Below are 21,255 nucleotides of genomic sequence, written 5' to 3'. Positions count from 1 at the left end.
CCTAATTGACAAAATAAGATTAATGCTAATGAAGAAATATAAAATCTCATCCCTTCCCCAATATCGCGCCACACCCCTACCCCTTAATTCCCTGGTTGAACTTGATGGACATATGTCTTTTTTCGACCGTACTAACTATGTAACTATGTAACATAACATGGGGGGGGTCTCCTGGCTGTTCACACAGGTGTGTCATTGCTGTACATTGACCATGCATTGCTTCTGTGGTATTGCAAAGGCAAAGACAAATGCTTCCAGCCATCCATTGCACTAATGGATTGGTCATCAGCTGGCTGTCTATGTCCCGCATCAATATAGACCAAAGTACAGAGGGTTAGGCTATGCTATTGTGCACCTACCTGATGCATCAGAAGGTGCGAGGCCCTTGCTAAATTCTGTGCACAGACTTTGAGATCTATACTTTAGACTGTATCTAAACCTGCTCCAACATGGACTGACATTCTGGCCTACTTTCAGCCGATGCGACTTGTCTGTCGCTGAACAGTCGCTTTTTATGTATTCAGCACCTATGTATAATGTTGTAAAAATGCTCTAGAAGCTAAAGTCGCAGAAATGTCACACATATTTGGCCTGCAACTTTCTGTGCGACAAATTCAGACAGGAAAAATCAGTATAAATCCTTAGAAAATTATCCCCCAGTGTCTCCATCTGCTGGCGGTATTGAATAAGCATTGCTGCACTGATGGGGTATGCATTAGACGAAAAAAAAGAAGAAAAAGAAGAATAATACGCCCAGAAAAGAGGCGAAAAGGAGAAAAACGTAAAAAAACGTGAAAAAAAAGTAAGAGGAAGAGAAGGGAAAAAAAGGTGGAAATGGGTTTAAAAGTGATTTCGGCGGAGAAATATATATATATATATATATATATATATATATATATATATATATATATATATATACGCGCACACACACACATATATATAAACGTATTCTCCGTTGAGATATTGCAGCCGCTGCTGTGTCCAGGCCCAGGAGCCTTAGCACTGTGCTGTGATGTCACTCAATACCACTGACATCACTAGGTGTAAACAACATCTCTCCTTTGCTGTGTATGTGACTATGGAGCTGTTTGGTGATGTCGTCTATTATGGCCTTCATAGAAGCAACAGGAGATTGTTGCATCCATCTAGAACCCTCAGAACTACAGTGCTATGATGTCACTCACTTCCACAGGCCTTGCAGAGTGTAAACAACAACAACCCAGCTTTGTTGTGTATGTAACCATAGGGATTTGTGATGTCACCTAGAACCTTCACAGCAGCGACAGCTTTATGAGGAGCATCAGCACTGCTCTGCCTGAGCAGAACCATCACCGCCATAGGTTGTCAAATAACCCGGATTTAACCCACACAGGTAAGTCCAATGGGGTGCAGGCATGTCCTCTATGCTTACAGCTTCCCGTGGGTGTTGGTTTGATACCGTTTGGGGACAGCCAAGGAGGCATCTGCAGGCAACAAAGGTAGGTGTGTGCTTGTGTGTGTGTTTCCTATGCAGATCCTAAGCCCAGTGTCACATGCAAGTAGGAGGAGTAAGAAGGGTTCCTGGCAAATCCGGGTTATGGATTGCATTTAAAAAGGCCCCGTGGGAGTGCAATGGGCCCCTGTCTTGCTGCTTAGCAATAATGGTATGGGTTTAGGTTCTGCTGTGTGTACTGGTGGTTGACTGCCCCCCAGCCCAGAGTGTGCATGGAAAATTGTCTGGCAGCCTCCCTGACAGCAAGCAGTGATAGTGCCCATGAAGGGGACCTTGTTGGGCCCGCCCCTTTCACGGTTATCGCTTCTCGGCCTTTTGGCTAAGATCAAGTGTAGTATCTGTTCTTATCAGTTTAATATCTGATACGTCCCCTATCTGGGGACCATATATTAAATGGATTTTTGAGAACGGGGGCCGATTTCGAAGCTTGCTTCCGTCGCCCTATGCATTGACCCGATATGGCAGTATCTTCGGGTACAGTGCACCACCCCCTTACAGGGTTAAAAAGAAAGATTCCTACTTTCATTGCTACCTGCTTGCTGGCTAGCCAGCTAGCCAGCCCTGTGGGCCTTGCTGCTGCTGCTGCAGCTAAAAAACAAAAGGTGGTGCTGCTGCTGCTTCTGCTGCTTCTGCTTCTGCTTGTGTCTGGCCGCTGTTGGAGCGTCCAGGCACAGGACTTCTGCTGCTGCTGACTAAATGGCCTCCTTAATTGGATCATTTGAGTAGCCAGCACACCTGTGCAGGTAGGGCATGACATGATAGGCAGCTGCCTTGATAGCGGGTGGGTGCTGAATGTTCCTAATTGACAAAATAAGATTAATGCTTATGAAGAAATATAAAATCTCATCCCTTCCCCAATATCGCGCCACACCCCTACCCCTTAATTCCCTGGTTGAACTTGATGGACATATGTCTTTTTTCGACCGTACTAACTATGTAACTATGTAACATAACATGGGGGGGGTCTCCTGGCTGTTCACACAGGTGTGTCATTGCTGTACATTGACCATGCATTGCTTCTGTGGTATTGCAAAGGCAAAGACAAATGCTTCCAGCCATCCATTGCACTAATGGATTGGTCATCAGCTGGCTGTCTATGTCCCGCATCAATATAGACCAAAGTACAGAGGGTTAGGCTATGCTATTGTGCACCTACCTGATGCATCAGAAGGTGCGAGGCCCTTGCTAAATTCTGTGCACAGACTTTGAGATCTATACTTTAGACTGTATCTAAACCTGCTCCAACATGGACTGACATTCTGGCCTACTTTCAGCCGATGCGACTTGTCTGTCGCTGAACAGTCGCTTTTTATGTATTCAGCACCTATGTATAATGTTGTAAAAATGCTCTAGAAGCTAAAGTCGCAGAAATGTCACACATATTTGGCCTGCAACTTTCTGTGCGACAAATTCAGACAGGAAAAATCAGTATAAATCCTTAGAAAATTATCCCCCAGTGTCTCCATCTGCTGGCGGTATTGAATAAGCATTGCTGCACTGATGGGGTATGCATTAGACGAAAAAAAAGAAGAAAAAGAAGAATAATACGCCCAGAAAAGAGGCGAAAAGGAGAAAAACGTAAAAAAACGTGAAAAAAAAGTAAGAGGAAGAGAAGGGAAAAAAAGGTGGAAATGGGTTTAAAAGTGATTTCGGCGGAGAAATATATATATATATATATATATATATATATATATATATATATATACGCGCACACACACACATATATATAAACGTATTCTCCGTTGAGATATTGCAGCCGCTGCTGTGTCCAGGCCCAGGAGCCTTAGCACTGTGCTGTGATGTCACTCAATACCACTGACATCACTAGGTGTAAACAACATCTCTCCTTTGCTGTGTATGTGACTATGGAGCTGTTTGGTGATGTCGTCTATTATGGCCTTCATAGAAGCAACAGGAGATTGTTGCATCCATCTAGAACCCTCAGAACTACAGTGCTATGATGTCACTCACTTCCACAGGCCTTGCAGAGTGTAAACAACAACAACCCAGCTTTGTTGTGTATGTAACCATAGGGATTTGTGATGTCACCTAGAACCTTCACAGCAGCGACAGCTTTATGAGGAGCATCAGCACTGCTCTGCCTGAGCAGAACCATCACCGCCATAGGTTGTCAAATAACCCGGATTTAACCCACACAGGTAAGTCCAATGGGGTGCAGGCATGTCCTCTATGCTTACAGCTTCCCGTGGGTGTTGGTTTGATACCGTTTGGGGACAGCCAAGGAGGCATCTGCAGGCAACAAAGGTAGGTGTGTGCTTGTGTGTGTGTTTCCTATGCAGATCCTAAGCCCAGTGTCACATGCAAGTAGGAGGAGTAAGAAGGGTTCCTGGCAAATCCGGGTTATGGATTGCATTTAAAAAGGCCCCGTGGGAGTGCAATGGGCCCCTGTCTTGCTGCTTAGCAATAATGGTATGGGTTTAGGTTCTGCTGTGTGTACTGGTGGTTGACTGCCCCCCAGCCCAGAGTGTGCATGGAAAATTGTCTGGCAGCCTCCCTGACAGCAAGCAGTGATAGTGCCCATGAAGGGGACCTTGTTGGGCCCGCCCCTTTCACGGTTATCGCTTCTCGGCCTTTTGGCTAAGATCAAGTGTAGTATCTGTTCTTATCAGTTTAATATCTGATACGTCCCCTATCTGGGGACCATATATTAAATGGATTTTTGAGAACGGGGGCCGATTTCGAAGCTTGCTTCCGTCGCCCTATGCATTGACCCGATATGGCAGTATCTTCGGGTACAGTGCACCACCCCCTTACAGGGTTAAAAAGAAAGATTCCTACTTTCATTGCTACCTGCTTGCTGGCTAGCCAGCTAGCCAGCCCTGTGGGCCTTGCTGCTGCTGCTGCAGCCAAAAAACAAAAGGTGGTGCTGCTGCTGCTTCTGCTGCTTCTGCTTCTGCTTGTGTCTGGCCGCTGTTGGAGCGTCCAGGCACAGGACTTCTGCTGCTGCTGACTAAATGGCCTCCTTAATTGGATCATTTGAGTAGCCAGCACACCTGTGCAGGTAGGGCATGACATGATAGGCAGCTGCCTTGATAGCGGGTGGGTGCTGAATGTTCCTAATTGACAAAATAAGATTAATGCTTATGAAGAAATATAAAATCTCATCCCTTCCCCAATATCGCGCCACACCCCTACCCCTTAATTCCCTGGTTGAACTTGATGGACATATGTCTTTTTTCGACCGTACTAACTATGTAACTATGTAACATAACATGGGGGGGGTCTCCTGGCTGTTCACACAGGTGTGTCATTGCTGTACATTGACCATGCATTGCTTCTGTGGTATTGCAAAGGCAAAGACAAATGCTTCCAGCCATCCATTGCACTAATGGATTGGTCATCAGCTGGCTGTCTATGTCCCGCATCAATATAGACCAAAGTACAGAGGGTTAGGCTATGCTATTGTGCACCTACCTGATGCATCAGAAGGTGCGAGGCCCTTGCTAAATTCTGTGCACAGACTTTGAGATCTATACTTTAGACTGTATCTAAACCTGCTCCAACATGGACTGACATTCTGGCCTACTTTCAGCCGATGCGACTTGTCTGTCGCTGAACAGTCGCTTTTTATGTATTCAGCACCTATGTATAATGTTGTAAAAATGCTCTAGAAGCTAAAGTCGCAGAAATGTCACACATATTTGGCCTGCAACTTTCTGTGCGACAAATTCAGACAGGAAAAATCAGTATAAATCCTTAGAAAATTATCCCCCAGTGTCTCCATCTGCTGGCGGTATTGAATAAGCATTGCTGCACTGATGGGGTATGCATTAGACGAAAAAAAAGAAGAAAAAGAAGAATAATACGCCCAGAAAAGAGGCGAAAAGGAGAAAAACGTAAAAAAACGTGAAAAAAAAGTAAGAGGAAGAGAAGGGAAAAAAAGGTGGAAATGGGTTTAAAAGTGATTTCGGCGGAGAAATATATATATATATATATATATATATATATATATATATACGCGCACACACACACATATATATAAACGTATTCTCCGTTGAGATATTGCAGCCGCTGCTGTGTCCAGGCCCAGGAGCCTTAGCACTGTGCTGTGATGTCACTCAATACCACTGACATCACTAGGTGTAAACAACATCTCTCCTTTGCTGTGTATGTGACTATGGAGCTGTTTGGTGATGTCGTCTATTATGGCCTTCATAGAAGCAACAGGAGATTGTTGCATCCATCTAGAACCCTCAGAACTACAGTGCTATGATGTCACTCACTTCCACAGGCCTTGCAGAGTGTAAACAACAACAACCCAGCTTTGTTGTGTATGTAACCATAGGGATTTGTGATGTCACCTAGAACCTTCACAGCAGCGACAGCTTTATGAGGAGCATCAGCACTGCTCTGCCTGAGCAGAACCATCACCGCCATAGGTTGTCAAATAACCCGGATTTAACCCACACAGGTAAGTCCAATGGGGTGCAGGCATGTCCTCTATGCTTACAGCTTCCCGTGGGTGTTGGTTTGATACCGTTTGGGGACAGCCAAGGAGGCATCTGCAGGCAACAAAGGTAGGTGTGTGCTTGTGTGTGTGTTTCCTATGCAGATCCTAAGCCCAGTGTCACATGCAAGTAGGAGGAGTAAGAAGGGTTCCTGGCAAATCCGGGTTATGGATTGCATTTAAAAAGGCCCCGTGGGAGTGCAATGGGCCCCTGTCTTGCTGCTTAGCAATAATGGTATGGGTTTAGGTTCTGCTGTGTGTACTGGTGGTTGACTGCCCCCCAGCCCAGAGTGTGCATGGAAAATTGTCTGGCAGCCTCCCTGACGGCAAGCAGTGATAGTGCCCATGAAGGGGACCTTGTTGGGCCCGCCCCTTTCACGGTTATCGCTTCTCGGCCTTTTGGCTAAGATCAAGTGTAGTATCTGTTCTTATCAGTTTAATATCTGATACGTCCCCTATCTGGGGACCATATATTAAATGGATTTTTGAGAACGGGGGCCGATTTCGAAGCTTGCTTCCGTCGCCCTATGCATTGACCCGATATGGCAGTATCTTCGGGTACAGTGCACCACCCCCTTACAGGGTTAAAAAGAAAGATTCCTACTTTCATTGCTACCTGCTTGCTGGCTAGCCAGCTAGCCAGCCCTGTGGGCCTTGCTGCTGCTGCTGCAGCCAAAAAACAAAAGGTGGTGCTGCTGCTGCTTCTGCTGCTTCTGCTTCTGCTTGTGTCTGGCCGCTGTTGGAGCGTCCAGGCACAGGACTTCTGCTGCTGCTGACTAAATGGCCTCCTTAATTGGATCATTTGAGTAGCCAGCACACCTGTGCAGGTAGGGCATGACATGATAGGCAGCTGCCTTGATAGCGGGTGGGTGCTGAATGTTCCTAATTGACAAAATAAGATTAATGCTTATGAAGAAATATAAAATCTCATCCCTTCCCCAATATCGCGCCACACCCCTACCCCTTAATTCCCTGGTTGAACTTGATGGACATATGTCTTTTTTCGACCGTACTAACTATGTAACTATGTAACATAACATGGGGGGGGTCTCCTGGCTGTTCACACAGGTGTGTCATTGCTGTACATTGACCATGCATTGCTTCTGTGGTATTGCAAAGGCAAAGACAAATGCTTCCAGCCATCCATTGCACTAATGGATTGGTCATCAGCTGGCTGTCTATGTCCCGCATCAATATAGACCAAAGTACAGAGGGTTAGGCTATGCTATTGTGCACCTACCTGATGCATCAGAAGGTGCGAGGCCCTTGCTAAATTCTGTGCACAGACTTTGAGATCTATACTTTAGACTGTATCTAAACCTGCTCCAACATGGACTGACATTCTGGCCTACTTTCAGCCGATGCGACTTGTCTGTCGCTGAACAGTCGCTTTTTATGTATTCAGCACCTATGTATAATGTTGTAAAAATGCTCTAGAAGCTAAAGTCGCAGAAATGTCACACATATTTGGCCTGCAACTTTCTGTGCGACAAATTCAGACAGGAAAAATCAGTATAAATCCTTAGAAAATTATCCCCCAGTGTCTCCATCTGCTGGCGGTATTGAATAAGCATTGCTGCACTGATGGGGTATGCATTAGACGAAAAAAAAGAAGAAAAAGAAGAATAATACGCCCAGAAAAGAGGCGAAAAGGAGAAAAACGTAAAAAAACGTGAAAAAAAAGTAAGAGGAAGAGAAGGGAAAAAAAGGTGGAAATGGGTTTAAAAGTGATTTCGGCGGAGAAATATATATATATATATATATATATATATATATATATATATATATATATATACGCGCACACACACACATATATATAAACGTATTCTCCGTTGAGATATTGCAGCCGCTGCTGTGTCCAGGCCCAGGAGCCTTAGCACTGTGCTGTGATGTCACTCAATACCACTGACATCACTAGGTGTAAACAACATCTCTCCTTTGCTGTGTATGTGACTATGGAGCTGTTTGGTGATGTCGTCTATTATGGCCTTCATAGAAGCAACAGGAGATTGTTGCATCCATCTAGAACCCTCAGAACTACAGTGCTATGATGTCACTCACTTCCACAGGCCTTGCAGAGTGTAAACAACAACAACCCAGCTTTGTTGTGTATGTAACCATAGGGATTTGTGATGTCACCTAGAACCTTCACAGCAGCGACAGCTTTATGAGGAGCATCAGCACTGCTCTGCCTGAGCAGAACCATCACCGCCATAGGTTGTCAAATAACCCGGATTTAACCCACACAGGTAAGTCCAATGGGGTGCAGGCATGTCCTCTATGCTTACAGCTTCCCGTGGGTGTTGGTTTGATACCGTTTGGGGACAGCCAAGGAGGCATCTGCAGGCAACAAAGGTAGGTGTGTGCTTGTGTGTGTGTTTCCTATGCAGATCCTAAGCCCAGTGTCACATGCAAGTAGGAGGAGTAAGAAGGGTTCCTGGCAAATCCGGGTTATGGATTGCATTTAAAAAGGCCCCGTGGGAGTGCAATGGGCCCCTGTCTTGCTGCTTAGCAATAATGGTATGGGTTTAGGTTCTGCTGTGTGTACTGGTGGTTGACTGCCCCCCAGCCCAGAGTGTGCATGGAAAATTGTCTGGCAGCCTCCCTGACAGCAAGCAGTGATAGTGCCCATGAAGGGGACCTTGTTGGGCCCGCCCCTTTCACGGTTATCGCTTCTCGGCCTTTTGGCTAAGATCAAGTGTAGTATCTGTTCTTATCAGTTTAATATCTGATACGTCCCCTATCTGGGGACCATATATTAAATGGATTTTTGAGAACGGGGGCCGATTTCGAAGCTTGCTTCCGTCGCCCTATGCATTGACCCGATATGGCAGTATCTTCGGGTACAGTGCACCACCCCCTTACAGGGTTAAAAAGAAAGATTCCTACTTTCATTGCTACCTGCTTGCCAGCTAGCCAGCCCTGTGGGCCTTGCTGCTGCTGCTGCAGCCAAAAAACAAAAGGTGGTGCTGCTGCTGCTTCTGCTGCTTCTGCTTCTGCTTGTGTCTGGCCGCTGTTGGAACGTCCAGGCACAGGACTTCTGCTGCTGCTGACTAAATGGCCTCCTTAATTGGATCATTTGAGTAGCCAGCACACCTGTGCAGGTAGGGCATGACATGATAGGCAGCTGCCTTGATAGCGGGTGGGTGCTGAATGTTCCTAATTGACAAAATAAGATTAATGCTTATGAAGAAATATAAAATCTCATCCCTTCCCCAATATCGCGCCACACCCCTACCCCTTAATTCCCTGGTTGAACTTGATGGACATATGTCTTTTTTCGACCGTACTAACTATGTAACTATGTAACATAACATGGGGGGGGTCTCCTGGCTGTTCACACAGGTGTGTCATTGCTGTACATTGACCATGCATTGCTTCTGTGGTATTGCAAAGGCAAAGACAAATGCTTCCAGCCATCCATTGCACTAATGGATTGGTCATCAGCTGGCTGTCTATGTCCCGCATCAATATAGACCAAAGTACAGAGGGTTAGGCTATGCTATTGTGCACCTACCTGATGCATCAGAAGGTGCGAGGCCCTTGCTAAATTCTGTGCACAGACTTTGAGATCTATACTTTAGACTGTATCTAAACCTGCTCCAACATGGACTGACATTCTGGCCTACTTTCAGCCGATGCGACTTGTCTGTCGCTGAACAGTCGCTTTTTATGTATTCAGCACCTATGTATAATGTTGTAAAAATGCTCTAGAAGCTAAAGTCGCAGAAATGTCACACATATTTGGCCTGCAACTTTCTGTGCGACAAATTCAGACAGGAAAAATCAGTATAAATCCTTAGAAAATTATCCCCCAGTGTCTCCATCTGCTGGCGGTATTGAATAAGCATTGCTGCACTGATGGGGTATGCATTAGACGAAAAAAAAGAAGAAAAAGAAGAATAATACGCCCAGAAAAGAGGCGAAAAGGAGAAAAACGTAAAAAAACGTGAAAAAAAAGTAAGAGGAAGAGAAGGGAAAAAAAGGTGGAAATGGGTTTAAAAGTGATTTCGGCGGAGAAATATATATATATATATATATATATATATATATATATATATATATACGCGCACACACACACATATATATAAACGTATTCTCCGTTGAGATATTGCAGCCGCTGCTGTGTCCAGGCCCAGGAGCCTTAGCACTGTGCTGTGATGTCACTCAATACCACTGACATCACTAGGTGTAAACAACATCTCTCCTTTGCTGTGTATGTGACTATGGAGCTGTTTGGTGATGTCGTCTATTATGGCCTTCATAGAAGCAACAGGAGATTGTTGCATCCATCTAGAACCCTCAGAACTACAGTGCTATGATGTCACTCACTTCCACAGGCCTTGCAGAGTGTAAACAACAACAACCCAGCTTTGTTGTGTATGTAACCATAGGGATTTGTGATGTCACCTAGAACCTTCACAGCAGCGACAGCTTTATGAGGAGCATCAGCACTGCTCTGCCTGAGCAGAACCATCACCGCCATAGGTTGTCAAATAACCCGGATTTAACCCACACAGGTAAGTCCAATGGGGTGCAGGCATGTCCTCTATGCTTACAGCTTCCCGTGGGTGTTGGTTTGATACCGTTTGGGGACAGCCAAGGAGGCATCTGCAGGCAACAAAGGTAGGTGTGTGCTTGTGTGTGTGTTTCCTATGCAGATCCTAAGCCCAGTGTCACATGCAAGTAGGAGGAGTAAGAAGGGTTCCTGGCAAATCCGGGTTATGGATTGCATTTAAAAAGGCCCCGTGGGAGTGCAATGGGCCCCTGTCTTGCTGCTTAGCAATAATGGTATGGGTTTAGGTTCTGCTGTGTGTACTGGTGGTTGACTGCCCCCCAGCCCAGAGTGTGCATGGAAAATTGTCTGGCAGCCTCCCTGACAGCAAGCAGTGATAGTGCCCATGAAGGGGACCTTGTTGGGCCCGCCCCTTTCACGGTTATCGCTTCTCGGCCTTTTGGCTAAGATCAAGTGTAGTATCTGTTCTTATCAGTTTAATATCTGATACGTCCCCTATCTGGGGACCATATATTAAATGGATTTTTGAGAACGGGGGCCGATTTCGAAGCTTGCTTCCGTCGCCCTATGCATTGACCCGATATGGCAGTATCTTCGGGTACAGTGCACCACCCCCTTACAGGGTTAAAAAGAAAGATTCCTACTTTCATTGCTACCTGCTTGCTGGCTAGCCAGCTAGCCAGCCCTGTGGGCCTTGCTGCTGCTGCTGCAGCCAAAAAACAAAAGGTGGTGCTGCTGCTGCTTCTGCTGCTTCTGCTTCTGCTTGTGTCTGGCCGCTGTTGGAGCGTCCAGGCACAGGACTTCTGCTGCTGCTGACTAAATGGCCTCCTTAATTGGATCATTTGAGTAGCCAGCACACCTGTGCAGGTAGGGCATGACATGATAGGCAGCTGCCTTGATAGCGGGTGGGTGCTGAATGTTCCTAATTGACAAAATAAGATTAATGCTTATGAAGAAATATAAAATCTCATCCCTTCCCCAATATCGCGCCACACCCCTACCCCTTAATTCCCTGGTTGAACTTGATGGACATATGTCTTTTTTCGACCGTACTAACTGTAACTATGTAACATAACATGGGGGGGGTCTCCTGGCTGTTCACACAGGTGTGTCATTGCTGTACATTGACCATGCATTGCTTCTGTGGTATTGCAAAGGCAAAGACAAATGCTTCCAGCCATCCATTGCACTAATGGATTGGTCATCAGCTGGCTGTCTATGTCCCGCATCAATATAGACCAAAGTACAGAGGGTTAGGCTATGCTATTGTGCACCTACCTGATGCATCAGAAGGTGCGAGGCCCTTGCTAAATTCTGTGCACAGACTTTGAGATCTATACTTTAGACTGTATCTAAACCTGCTCCAACATGGACTGACATTCTGGCCTACTTTCAGCCGATGCGACTTGTCTGTCGCTGAACAGTCGCTTTTTATGTATTCAGCACCTATGTATAATGTTGTAAAAATGCTCTAGAAGCTAAAGTCGCAGAAATGTCACACATATTTGGCCTGCAACTTTCTGTGCGACAAATTCAGACAGGAAAAATCAGTATAAATCCTTAGAAAATTATCCCCCAGTGTCTCCATCTGCTGGCGGTATTGAATAAGCATTGCTGCACTGATGGGGTATGCATTAGACGAAAAAAAAGAAGAAAAAGAAGAATAATACGCCCAGAAAAGAGGCGAAAAGGAGAAAAACGTAAAAAAACGTGAAAAAAAAGTAAGAGGAAGAGAAGGGAAAAAAAGGTGGAAATGGGTTTAAAAGTGATTTCGGCGGAGAAATATATATATATATATATATATATATATATATATATATATATACGCGCACACACACACATATATATAAACGTATTCTCCGTTGAGATATTGCAGCCGCTGCTGTGTCCAGGCCCAGGAGCCTTAGCACTGTGCTGTGATGTCACTCAATACCACTGACATCACTAGGTGTAAACAACATCTCTCCTTTGCTGTGTATGTGACTATGGAGCTGTTTGGTGATGTCGTCTATTATGGCCTTCATAGAAGCAACAGGAGATTGTTGCATCCATCTAGAACCCTCAGAACTACAGTGCTATGATGTCACTCACTTCCACAGGCCTTGCAGAGTGTAAACAACAACAACCCAGCTTTGTTGTGTATGTAACCATAGGGATTTGTGATGTCACCTAGAACCTTCACAGCAGCGACAGCTTTATGAGGAGCATCAGCACTGCTCTGCCTGAGCAGAACCATCACCGCCATAGGTTGTCAAATAACCCGGATTTAACCCACACAGGTAAGTCCAATGGGGTGCAGGCATGTCCTCTATGCTTACAGCTTCCCGTGGGTGTTGGTTTGATACCGTTTGGGGACAGCCAAGGAGGCATCTGCAGGCAACAAAGGTAGGTGTGTGCTTGTGTGTGTGTTTCCTATGCAGATCCTAAGCCCAGTGTCACATGCAAGTAGGAGGAGTAAGAAGGGTTCCTGGCAAATCCGGGTTATGGATTGCATTTAAAAAGGCCCCGTGGGAGTGCAATGGGCCCCTGTCTTGCTGCTTAGCAATAATGGTATGGGTTTAGGTTCTGCTGTGTGTACTGGTGGTTGACTGCCCCCCAGCCCAGAGTGTGCATGGAAAATTGTCTGGCAGCCTCCCTGACAGCAAGCAGTGATAGTGCCCATGAAGGGGACCTTGTTGGGCCCGCCCCTTTCACGGTTATCGCTTCTCGGCCTTTTGGCTAAGATCAAGTGTAGTATCTGTTCTTATCAGTTTAATATCTGATACGTCCCCTATCTGGGGACCATATATTAAATGGATTTTTGAGAACGGGGGCCGATTTCGAAGCTTGCTTCCGTCGCCCTATGCATTGACCTGATATGGCAGTATCTTCGGGTACAGTGCACCACCCCCTTACAGGGTTAAAAAGAAAGATTCCTACTTTCATTGCTACCTGCTTGCTGGCTAGCCAGCTAGCCAGCCCTGTGGGCCTTGCTGCTGCTGCTGCAGCCAAAAAACAAAAGGTGGTGCTGCTGCTGCTTCTGCTGCTTCTGCTTCTGCTTGTGTCTGGCCGCTGTTGGAGCGTCCAGGCACAGGACTTCTGCTGCTGCTGACTAAATGGCCTCCTTAATTGGATCATTTGAGTAGCCAGCACACCTGTGCAGGTAGGGCATGACATGATAGGCAGCTGCCTTGATAGCGGGTGGGTGCTGAATGTTCCTAATTGACAAAATAAGATTAATGCTTATGAAGAAATATAAAATCTCATCCCTTCCCCAATATCGCGCCACACCCCTACCCCTTAATTCCCTGGTTGAACTTGATGGACATATGTCTTTTTTCGACCGTACTAACTATGTAACTATGTAACATAACATGGGGGGGGTCTCCTGGCTGTTCACACAGGTGTGTCATTGCTGTACATTGACCATGCATTGCTTCTGTGGTATTGCAAAGGCAAAGACAAATGCTTCCAGCCATCCATTGCACTAATGGATTGGTCATCAGCTGGCTGTCTATGTCCCGCATCAATATAGACCAAAGTACAGAGGGTTAGGCTATGCTATTGTGCACCTACCTGATGCATCAGAAGGTGCGAGGCCCTTGCTAAATTCTGTGCACAGACTTTGAGATCTATACTTTAGACTGTATCTAAACCTGCTCCAACATGGACTGACATTCTGGCCTACTTTCAGCCGATGCGACTTGTCTGTCGCTGAACAGTCGCTTTTTATGTATTCAGCACCTATGTATAATGTTGTAAAAATGCTCTAGAAGCTAAAGTCGCAGAAATGTCACACATATTTGGCCTGCAACTTTCTGTGCGACAAATTCAGACAGGAAAAATCAGTATAAATCCTTAGAAAATTATCCCCCAGTGTCTCCATCTGCTGGCGGTATTGAATAAGCATTGCTGCACTGATGGGGTATGCATTAGACGAAAAAAAAGAAGAAAAAGAAGAATAATACGCCCAGAAAAGAGGCGAAAAGGAGAAAAACGTAAAAAAACGTGAAAAAAAAGTAAGAGGAAGAGAAGGGAAAAAAAGGTGGAAATGGGTTTAAAAGTGATTTCGGCGGAGAAATATATATATATATATATATATATATATATATATATATATATATATATACGCGCACACACACACATATATATAAACGTATTCTCCGTTGAGATATTGCAGCCGCTGCTGTGTCCAGGCCCAGGAGCCTTAGCACTGTGCTGTGATGTCACTCAATACCACTGACATCACTAGGTGTAAACAACATCTCTCCTTTGCTGTGTATGTGACTATGGAGCTGTTTGGTGATGTCGTCTATTATGGCCTTCATAGAAGCAACAGGAGATTGTTGCATCCATCTAGAACCCTCAGAACTACAGTGCTATGATGTCACTCACTTCCACAGGCCTTGCAGAGTGTAAACAACAACAACCCAGCTTTGTTGTGTATGTAACCATAGGGATTTGTGATGTCACCTAGAACCTTCACAGCAGCGACAGCTTTATGAGGAGCATCAGCACTGCTCTGCCTGAGCAGAACCATCACCGCCATAGGTTGTCAAATAACCCGGATTTAACCCACACAGGTAAGTCCAATGGGGTGCAGGCATGTCCTCTATGCTTACAGCTTCCCGTGGGTGTTGGTTTGATACCGTTTGGGGACAGCCAAGGAGGCATCTGCAGGCAACAAAGGTAGGTGTGTGCTTGTGTGTGTGTTTCCTATGCAGATCCTAAGCCCAGTGTCACATGCAAGTAGGAGGAGTAAGAAGGGTTCCTGGCAAATCCGGGTTATGGATTGCATTTAAAAAGGCCCCGTGGGAGTGCAATGGGCCCCTGTCTTGCTGCTTAGCAATAATGGTATGGGTTTAGGTTCTGCTGTGTGTACTGGTGGTTGACTGCCCCCCAGCCCAGAGTGTGCATGGAAAATTGTCTGGCAGCCTCCCTGACAGCAAGCAGTGATAGTGCCCATGAAGGGGACCTTGTTGGGCCCGCCCCTTTCACGGTTATCGCTTCTCGGCCTTTTGGCTAAGATCAAGTGTAGTATCTGTTCTTATCAGTTTAATATCTGATACGTCCCCTATCTGGGGACCATATATTAAATGGATTTTTGAGAACGGGGGCCGATTTCGAAGCTTGCTTCCGTCGCCCTATGCATTGACCCGATATGGCAGTATCTTCGGGTACAGTGCACCACCCCCTTACAGGGTTAAAAAGAAAGATTCCTACTTTCATTGCTACCTGCTTGCTGGCTAGCCAGCTAGCCAGCCCTGTGGGCCTTGCTGCTGCTGCTGCAGCCAAAAAACAAAAGGTGGTGCTGCTGCTGCTTCTGCTGCTTCTGCTTCTGCTTGTGTCTGGCCGCTGTTGGAGCGTCCAGGCACAGGACTTCTGCTGCTGCTGACTAAATGGCCTCCTTAATTGGATCATTTGAGTAGCCAGCACACCTGTGCAGGTAGGGCATGACATGATAGGCAGCTGCCTTGATAGCGGGTGGGTGCTGAATGTTCCTAATTGACAAAATAAGATTAATGCTTATGAAGAAATATAAAATCTCATCCCTTCCCCAATATCGCGCCACACCCCTACCCCTTAATTCCCTGGTTGAACTTGATGGACATATGTCTTTTTTCGACCGTACTAACTATGTAACTATGTAACATAACATGGGGGGGGTCTCCTGGCTGTTCACACAGGTGTGTCATTGCTGTACATTGACCATGCATTGCTTCTGTGGTATTGCAAAGGCAAAGACAAATGCTTCCAGCCATCCATTGCACTAATGGATTGGTCATCAGCTGGCTGTCTATGTCCCGCATCAATATAGACCAAAGTACAGAGGGTTAGGCTATGCTATTGTGCACCTACCTGATGCATCAGAAGGTGCGAGGCCCTTGCTAAATTCTGTGCACAGACTTTGAGATCTATACTTTAGACTGTATCTAAACCTGCTCCAACATGGACTGACATTCTGGCCTACTTTCAGCCGATGCGACTTGTCTGTCGCTGAACAGTCGCTTTTTATGTATTCAGCACCTATGTAATGTTGTAAAAATGCTCTAGAAGCTAAAGTCGCAGAAATGTCACACATATTTGGCCTGCAACTTTCTGTGCGACAAATTCAGACAGGAAAAATCAGTATAAATCCTTAGAAAATTATCCCCCAGTGTCTCCATCTGCTGGCGGTATTGAATAAGCATTGCTGCACTGATGGGGTATGCATTAGACGAAAAAAAAGAAGAAAAAGAAGAATAATACGCCCAGAAAAGAGGCGAAAAGGAGAAAAACGTAAAAAAACGTGAAAAAAAAGTAAGAGGAAGAGAAGGGAAAAAAAGGTGGAAATGGGTTTAAAAGTGATTTCGGCGGAGAAATATATATATATATATATATATATATATATATATATATATATATACGCGCACACACACACATATATATAAACGTATTCTCCGTTGAGATATTGCAGCCGCTGCTGTGTCCAGGCCCAGGAGCCTTAGCACTGTGCTGTGATGTCACTCAATACCACTGACATCACTAGGTGTAAACAACATCTCTCCTTTGCTGTGTATGTGACTATGGAGCTGTTTGGTGATGTCGTCTATTATGGCCTTCATAGAAGCAACAGGAGATTGTTGCATCCATCTAGAACCCTCAGAACTACAGTGCTATGATGTCACTCACTTCCACAGGCCTTGCAGAGTGTAAACAACAACAACCCAGCTTTGTTGTGTATGTAACCATAGGGATTTGTGATGTCACCTAGAACCTTCACAGCAGCGACAGCTTTATGAGGAGCATCAGCACTGCTCTGCCTGAGCAGAACCATCACCGCCATAGGTTGTCAAATAACCCGGATTTAACCCACACAGGTAAGTCCAATGGGGTGCAGGCATGTCCTCTATGCTTACAGCTTCCCGTGGGTGTTGGTTTGATACCGTTTGGGGACAGCCAAGGAGGCATCTGCAGGCAACAAAGGTAGGTGTGTGCTTGTGTGTGTGTTTCCTATGCAGATCCTAAGCCCAGTGTCACATGCAAGTAGGAGGAGTAAGAAGGGTTCCTGGCAAATCCGGGTTATGGATTGCATTTAAAAAGGCCCCGTGGGAGTGCAATGGGCCCCTGTCTTGCTGCTTAGCAATAATGGTATGGGTTTAGGTTCTGCTGTGTGTACTGGTGGTTGACTGCCCCCCAGCCCAGAGTGTGCATGGAAAATTGTCTGGCAGCCTCCCTGACGGCAAGCAGTGATAGTGCCCATGAAGGGGACCTTGTTGGGCCCGCCCCTTTCACGGTTATCGCTTCTCGGCCTTTTGGCTAAGATCAAGTGTAGTATCTGTTCTTATCAGTTTAATATCTGATACGTCCCCTATCTGGGGACCATATATTAAATGGATTTTTGAGAACGGGGGCCGATTTCGAAGCTTGCTTCCGTCGCCCTATGCATTGACCCGATATGGCAGTATCTTCGGGTACAGTGCACCACCCCCTTACAGGGTTAAAAAGAAAGATTCCTACTTTCATTGCTACCTGCTTGCTGGCTAGCCAGCTAGCCAGCCCTGTGGGCCTTGCTGCTGCTGCTGCAGCCAAAAAACAAAAGGTGGTGCTGCTGCTGCTTCTGCTGCTTCTGCTTCTGCTTGTGTCTGGCCGCTGTTGGAGCGTCCAGGCACAGGACTTCTGCTGCTGCTGACTAAATGGCCTCCTTAATTGGATCATTTGAGTAGCCAGCACACCTGTGCAGGTAGGGCATGACATGATAGGCAGCTGCCTTGATAGCGGGTGGGTGCTGAATGTTCCTAATTGACAAAATAAGATTAATGCTTATGAAGAAATATAAAATCTCATCCCTTCCCCAATATCGCGCCACACCCCTACCCCTTAATTCCCTGGTTGAACTTGATGGACATATGTCTTTTTTCGACCGTACTAACTATGTAACTATGTAACATAACATGGGGGGGGTCTCCTGGCTGTTCACACAGGTGTGTCATTGCTGTACATTGACCATGCATTGCTTCTGTGGTATTGCAAAGGCAAAGACAAATGCTTCCAGCCATCCATTGCACTAATGGATTGGTCATCAGCTGGCTGTCTATGTCCCGCATCAATATAGACCAAAGTACAGAGGGTTAGGCTATGCTATTGTGCACCTACCTGATGCATCAGAAGGTGCGAGGCCCTTGCTAAATTCTGTGCACAGACTTTGAGATCTATACTTTAGACTGTATCTAAACCTGCTCCAACATGGACTGACATTCTGGCCTACTTTCAGCCGATGCGACTTGTCTGTCGCTGAACAGTCGCTTTTTATGTATTCAGCACCTATGTATAATGTTGTAAAAATGCTCTAGAAGCTAAAGTCGCAGAAATGTCACACATATTTGGCCTGCAACTTTCTGTGCGACAAATTCAGACAGGAAAAATCAGTATAAATCCTTAGAAAATTATCCCCCAGTGTCTCCATCTGCTGGCGGTATTGAATAAGCATTGCTGCACTGATGGGGTATGCATTAGACGAAAAAAAAGAAGAAAAAGAAGAATAATACGCCCAGAAAAGAGGCGAAAAGGAGAAAAACGTAAAAAAACGTGAAAAAAAAGTAAGAGGAAGAGAAGGGAAAAAAAGGTGGAAATGGGTTTAAAAGTGATTTCGGCGGAGAAATATATATATATATATATATATATATATATATATATATATATATATACGCGCACACACACACATATATATAAACGTATTCTCCGTTGAGATATTGCAGCCGCTGCTGTGTCCAGGCCCAGGAGCCTTAGCACTGTGCTGTGATGTCACTCAATACCACTGACATCACTAGGTGTAAACAACATCTCTCCTTTGCTGTGTATGTGACTATGGAGCTGTTTGGTGATGTCGTCTATTATGGCCTTCATAGAAGCAACAGGAGATTGTTGCATCCATCTAGAACCCTCAGAACTACAGTGCTATGATGTCACTCACTTCCACAGGCCTTGCAGAGTGTAAACAACAACAACCCAGCTTTGTTGTGTATGTAACCATAGGGATTTGTGATGTCACCTAGAACCTTAACAGCAGCGACAGCTTTATGAGGAGCATCAGCACTGCTCTGCCTGAGCAGAACCATCACCGCCATAGGTTGTCAAATAACCCGGATTTAACCCACACAGGTAAGTCCAATGGGGTGCAGGCATGTCCTCTATGCTTACAGCTTCCCGTGGGTGTTGGTTTGATACCGTTTGGGGACAGCCAAGGAGGCATCTGCAGGCAACAAAGGTAGGTGTGTGCTTGTGTGTGTGTTTCCTATGCAGATCCTAAGCCCAGTGTCACATGCAAGTAGGAGGAGTAAGAAGGGTTCCTGGCAAATCCGGGTTATGGATTGCATTTAAAAAGGCCCCGTGGGAGTGCAATGGGCCCCTGTCTTGCTGCTTAGCAATAATGGTATGGGTTTAGGTTCTGCTGTGTGTACTGGTGGTTGACTGCCCCCCAGCCCAGAGTGTGCATGGAAAATTGTCTGGCAGCCTCCCTGACAGCAAGCAGTGATAGTGCCCATGAAGGGGACCTTGTTGGGCCCGCCCCTTTCACGGTTATCGCTTCTCGGCCTTTTGGCTAAGATCAAGTGTAGTATCTGTTCTTATCAGTTTAATATCTGATACGTCCCCTATCTGGGGACCATATATTAAATGGATTTTTGAGAACGGGGGCCGATTTCGAAGCTTGCTTCCGTCGCCCTATGCATTGACCCGATATGACAGTATCTTCGGGTACAGTGCACCACCCCCTTACAGGGTTAAAAAGAAAGATTCCTACTTTCATTGCTACCTGCTTGCTGGCTAGCCAGCTAGCCAGCCCTGTGGGCCTTGCTGCTGCTGCTGCAGCCAAAAAACAAAAGGTGGTGCTGCTGCTGCTTCTGCTGCTTCTGCTTCTGCTTGTGTCTGGCCGCTGTTGGAGCGTCCAGGCACAGGACTTCTGCTGCTGCTGACTAAATGGCCTCCTTAATTGGATCATTTGAGTAGCCAGCACACCTGTGCAGGTAGGGCATGACATGATAGGCAGCTGCCTTGATAGCGGGTGGGTGCTGAATGTTCCTAATTGACAAAATAAGATTAATGCTTATGAAGAAATATAAAATCTCATCCCTTCCCCAATATCGCGCCACACCCCTACCCCTTAATTCCCTGGTTGAACTTGATGGACATATGTCTTTTTTCGACCGTACTAACTATGTAACTATGTAACATAACATGGGGGGGGTCTCCTGGCTGTTCACACAGGTGTGTCATTGCTGTACATTGACCATGCATTGCTTCTGTGGTATTGCAAAGGCAAAGACAAATGCTTCCAGCCATCCATTGCACTAATGGATTGGTCATCAGCTGGCTGTCTATGTCCCGCATCAATATAGACCAAAGTACAGAGGGTTAGGCTATGCTATTGTGCACCTACCTGATGCATCAGAAGGTGCGAGGCCCTTGCTAAATTCTGTGCACAGACTTTGAGATCTATACTTTAGACTGTATCTAAACCTGCTCCAACATGGACTGACATTCTGGCCTACTTTCAGCCGATGCGACTTGTCTGTCGCTGAACAGTCGCTTTTTATGTATTCAGCACCTATGTATAATGTTGTAAAAATGCTCTAGAAGCTAAAGTCGCAGAAATGTCACACATATTTGGCCTGCAACTTTCTGTGCGACAAATTCAGACAGGAAAAATCAGTATAAATCCTTAGAAAATTATCCCCCAGTGTCTCCATCTGCTGGCGGTATTGAATAAGCATTGCTGCACTGATGGGGTATGCATTAGACGAAAAAAAAGAAGAAAAAGAA

The 21,255-nt window shown here is 45.7% G+C and overlaps 9 non-coding genes across 9 annotated transcripts; all 9 read left to right on the top strand.

Moving 5' to 3' along the window:
- Positions 1–1,791: 1,791 nt before the first annotated feature.
- Positions 1,792–1,982, top strand: LOC130337786 (U2 spliceosomal RNA). Its single transcript, XR_008878614.1, has one exon. It is a non-coding gene; the product is annotated as a U2 spliceosomal RNA (small nuclear RNA).
- A 2,088-nt stretch (positions 1,983–4,070) lies between these two features.
- LOC130337785 (U2 spliceosomal RNA) lies at positions 4,071–4,261 on the top strand. Its single transcript, XR_008878613.1, has one exon. It is a non-coding gene; the product is annotated as a U2 spliceosomal RNA (small nuclear RNA).
- A 2,082-nt stretch (positions 4,262–6,343) lies between these two features.
- LOC130337784 (U2 spliceosomal RNA) lies at positions 6,344–6,534 on the top strand. The gene has a single exon (XR_008878612.1). It is a non-coding gene; the product is annotated as a U2 spliceosomal RNA (small nuclear RNA).
- Positions 6,535–8,628: 2,094 nt separating this feature from the next.
- On the top strand, positions 8,629–8,819 carry LOC130337783 (U2 spliceosomal RNA). Its single transcript, XR_008878611.1, has one exon. It is a non-coding gene; the product is annotated as a U2 spliceosomal RNA (small nuclear RNA).
- Positions 8,820–10,899: 2,080 nt separating this feature from the next.
- LOC130337781 (U2 spliceosomal RNA) lies at positions 10,900–11,090 on the top strand. The gene has a single exon (XR_008878610.1). It is a non-coding gene; the product is annotated as a U2 spliceosomal RNA (small nuclear RNA).
- A 2,084-nt stretch (positions 11,091–13,174) lies between these two features.
- On the top strand, positions 13,175–13,365 carry LOC130337743 (U2 spliceosomal RNA). The gene has a single exon (XR_008878580.1). It is a non-coding gene; the product is annotated as a U2 spliceosomal RNA (small nuclear RNA).
- Positions 13,366–15,457: 2,092 nt separating this feature from the next.
- LOC130337780 (U2 spliceosomal RNA) lies at positions 15,458–15,648 on the top strand. Its single transcript, XR_008878609.1, has one exon. It is a non-coding gene; the product is annotated as a U2 spliceosomal RNA (small nuclear RNA).
- A 2,086-nt stretch (positions 15,649–17,734) lies between these two features.
- Positions 17,735–17,925, top strand: LOC130337779 (U2 spliceosomal RNA). Its single transcript, XR_008878608.1, has one exon. It is a non-coding gene; the product is annotated as a U2 spliceosomal RNA (small nuclear RNA).
- Positions 17,926–20,015: 2,090 nt separating this feature from the next.
- Positions 20,016–20,206, top strand: LOC130337742 (U2 spliceosomal RNA). The gene has a single exon (XR_008878579.1). It is a non-coding gene; the product is annotated as a U2 spliceosomal RNA (small nuclear RNA).
- Positions 20,207–21,255: the final 1,049 nt, after the last annotated feature.

The sequence above is a fragment of the Hyla sarda genome, unplaced genomic scaffold (assembly GCF_029499605.1).
Source record: "Hyla sarda isolate aHylSar1 unplaced genomic scaffold, aHylSar1.hap1 scaffold_506, whole genome shotgun sequence".
Classification (NCBI taxonomy): domain Eukaryota; kingdom Metazoa; phylum Chordata; class Amphibia; order Anura; family Hylidae; genus Hyla; species Hyla sarda.
Note: the sequence above shows the minus strand (reverse complement) of the source record. Positions and strands in the feature narration are given on the sequence as shown.